Genomic DNA, 4006 nt, shown 5'->3' on the forward strand with positions numbered 1-4006 from the left:
GTCCTTGTTGAACCTCATCAGATTCCTTTTGGCCCAATCCTCCAGTTTGTTTAGGTCCTTCTGTATCCTATCCCTACCTGCCAGGGTATCTACCACTCCCCCTATCTTAGTGTCATCTGCAAACTTGCTGAGGGTGCAATCTACCCCATCCTTCAGATCATTAATGAAGATGTTGAAGAAAACTGGTCCCAGGACTGACCCCTGGGGCACTCCGCTTGTGATCGGCTGCGAGCTAGACATGGAGCCATTGATCACTACTCGTTGAGCCCTATGCTCTAGCCAGTTCTCTATCCATTTTATAGTCCATTCATCCATCCCATAATTCTTTAACTTCCTGATAAGAATACTGTGAGAGACCATATCAAAATCTTTGCTAAAGTCAAGGTATATCACATCCATATCCACAGGGCCAGTCTCCTCTTCATAGAAGGCAATCAGGATGGTCAGGCATAACTTGCCCTTGGTGAATCCATGTTGACTATTCTCGATCACCTTCCTCTCTTCCAAGTGCCTTAAAATGGATTCCTTGAGGACCTGCTCCATGATTTTTACAGGAATTGAGGTGAGGCTGACCAATCTGTAGTACCCTGGATCCTCTTTCCTCCCTTTCTTGAAGATGGGCACTATATTTGCTTTTTTCCAGTCATCAGGGACCTCCCCCAATTGCCACGAGCTTTCAAAGATAATAGCCAATGGCTCTGAAATCACATCAGCCAACTCCCTCAGCACCTTCAGGTGCATTGCATCTGGCCCCATGACTTGTGTATGTCCAATCTTTCTAAATAGTCTTGGACCTGTTCCTTCAGCACTGCAGGATGTTCACCTCCTTCCCATTCTGTGCCGCCCAGTGCAGTAGTCTGGGAGCTGACCTTGTCTGTGAAGACAGAGGCAAAAAAGGCATTGAGTACCTCAGCTTTCTCCATATCCTCTGTCACTAGGTTGCCTACCCCAATCTGTAAGGGGCCCACACTTTCCCTAATCTTCCTCTTGTTGGTAACATACCTTTAGAAACCCTTCTTGTTCCCCTTCACGTCCCTTGCTAGCTGCAACTCCAGTTGTGCTTTGGCCTTCCTGATTTCATTCCTGCATGTTCGAGTAGTATTTTTATAATCCTCCCTAGTCATCTGACCAAGCTTCCACTTCTTGTAAGCTCCTTTTTTGTGTTTAAGTTCACTGAAGACTTCTTTGTTAAGCCAAGCTGGACGTCTACCATATTTGCTATTCTTTCTGCACATCGGGATGGTTTGTTCCTGTGCCCTCAATAAGGTTTCTTTAAAATACAGCCAGCTCTCTTGGATTCCTTTCCCCCTCATATTAGCCTCCCAGGGGATCCTGCTCATCAGCTCCCTGAGGGAGTCAAAGTCTGCTTTTCTGAAGTCCATGGTCCGTATCCTGCTGTTCTCCTTTCTTCCTTTTGTCAGGATCCTGAACTCGACCATCTCATGGTCACTGCTGCCTAGGTTGCCACCCACTTCTACTTCCCCTACCAAATCTTTCCTGTTTGTGAGCAGCAGGTCAAGAGACGCGCAGTCCCTAGTTGGTTGCTCCAGCACTTGCACCAGGAAGTTGTCTGCAACAATATACAAAAACTTCCTGGATTGCTTGTGCTCTGCTGCATTGCTCTTCCAGCAGATGTCAGGGTGATTGAAGTCCCCCATGAGAATCAGGTCCTGTGAACTGGAAACTTTCCCTAGTTGACTGAAGAAAGCCTCATCTACCTCGTCCTTCTTGTCTGGTGGTCTATAAGACACCCAGCAAGACATCACCTTTATTGTTCTTGCTTCTAAGCTTAACCCAGAGACTGTCAGCTGGGTTATCTCCAGTTTCATACTAGAGCTCAGAGCAATCATAGTGCTCTCTTACATACAGTGCAACTCCTCCCCCCTTTCGCCCCTGCCTGTCCTTCCTGAACAGTTTATACCCATCCATGACAGTGCTCCAATTCTGTGAGTTACCCCATCAAGTCTCAGTTATTTCAACCATATCAGTTCCTTGACTGTGCCAGGACTTCCAATTCCTCCTGCTTGTTTCCCAGGCTTCTTGCAGATAACTGGCCTATTGCTGGACTTTCTCAGTCCTATTCAGAAGGCTTCCCCTGTTGCACCCTCCTCTTTCTGCTTCCTCCTGGTGTCCCACTTCCCCATTTACTTCTGAGCTTAGGTCCCCATCCCCCATTGAACCTAGTTTAAAGCCCTCCTCACTAGGTTAGCCAGCCTGTCTGCAAAGATACTCTTCCCTCTCTTCGTTAGGTGAATCCCATCTCTTCCTAGTAATCCTTCTTCCTGGAACATCCCATGATCGAAGAATCCAAAGCCCTCTCTCCGACACCACCTGCGTAACCACACATTTACTTCCGCAATGCGACGGTCCCTACCTGGCTTTTTCCTTCAACAGGGAGGATGGATGAGAACACCACTTGCACGTCAAACTCCTTTATCTTTTTTCCCAGAGCCACATAGCTTTTATGTTAAAATAAATAAATGTAAACAACCCCCTGGATCCCAAATCGTTAACAGAACATTTGGGCAGATTTGTTACAAATCCTCACAACAATAAAATAAAATAAAAACTGTTTTCCTATTGACCTGCTCTAGATGTGCCATAACACAGTCGAAACTTCACGATATGTAGATATCAAAAATGGCTTTGGTTTTCAAATCAGCCATCTGGTGATCAAATGCCATGTAGATTTCATACCAGGAAGGCAGTATGTTTATGTCATGCTACTCATAAAGGTAGAGGGCCAGAACCTAAGCTGGTATAAACTGCTATAACTATTAGCTTCAGTAGAGATATGCCCATTTACTCTAGCTGCGGATCTTGCCTGAAGATTTCTTTCTGCCAGATAAAAATCTAGATTCTGGAGCATAATTATGCAGCAACTTTTAAATATCTACAATGATGTGGCTGTTTGCATGGCCACATAATTACACTGTATTCAGTGCATGTCATATGCACCATGAGACCAGGGATCTAGCAGCGAAAGACCATATGGTTCATTTCTCTAAGACATCTTGTTCCCCCCCCTTCATTATTTGTTTTGCTATGTCTGGGTTCACAACAGACCATTCTACACTTTTACTAAGGGTCCAGGGTTTCTCTCGGTGTTTGTTTACTCATGTTCAAGAAGGGCACTTTTCAGTCAATAACATTTTGTAGCCATGTTTTGGATTAATTACATGTATCACTAGTGTGAAATTAAATAGAATGTCATAACACCTATGGTTCAAGGGACAGAAATCAAGATGGTGCAATCAAAAAGCCATTTTTTAAACTTAGGCAGATATCTACACATACATTCTGCTTTCGAAGGTGACCTTCAAAAAAAAATCCAGCAACTTTAGAGAATAGGCTCAGCTCTTCAAATGACAAGGGGCATTCAGCACTTACAAGCCTTTACATTTAACTTTCCTTCTATAAGACCCCCAGGGTCCAGATCACCAGCTCCTTCCTGAACCTGGTCAAATGAAGTCCATGGAAGTCTGGCCACTGATTTCAATGGCAGCAAAAATCAGGCACCAGCATGCACTATGGTCCTGTAGTACTTGACACAGAGCTCCACAGCAACCAGGAGTTGCCTTAGGAAGAGGGTGGCTTTTTTAGGATATTGCACAGTTTCTATTATTTCTATTGCCAGGTTGTATAATTATAGTAATTAAATGGGACATCTGTAATATTATTGGCACAGAGGGATAAATGTTACATTGATCCTCAGATCTAAACTGCAGTCACTACATCAGCTCCAGGAGAGTCCTCGGTAAATGCTTCACTGCAATCTAATTTTGTAATGGAGGGTGACCTTCCCAAGCAGTTTTGGAGGAGTCTTACATTCAAACCCAATTTGCAGGGAGGTTTATGGTTGCTGCTGCCTGCTGGAATGGATACGTTCGCGTGTGGCTGATTTATGTTCAATTCACAGTCATCTCACAGCAATTCCAAAGGAGAGCATATGGCTCGGAAGGGATCTCTGCCCATTAATATGCTAAGGTTGCATAGAAACAGCCAC

The sequence above is a fragment of the Emydura macquarii genome, unplaced genomic scaffold (assembly GCF_026122565.2).
Source record: "Emydura macquarii macquarii isolate MOO-44397 ecotype Brisbane River unplaced genomic scaffold, CSIRO-AGI_Emac_v2 contig_499, whole genome shotgun sequence".
NCBI classification, from domain to species: domain Eukaryota; kingdom Metazoa; phylum Chordata; order Testudines; family Chelidae; genus Emydura; species Emydura macquarii.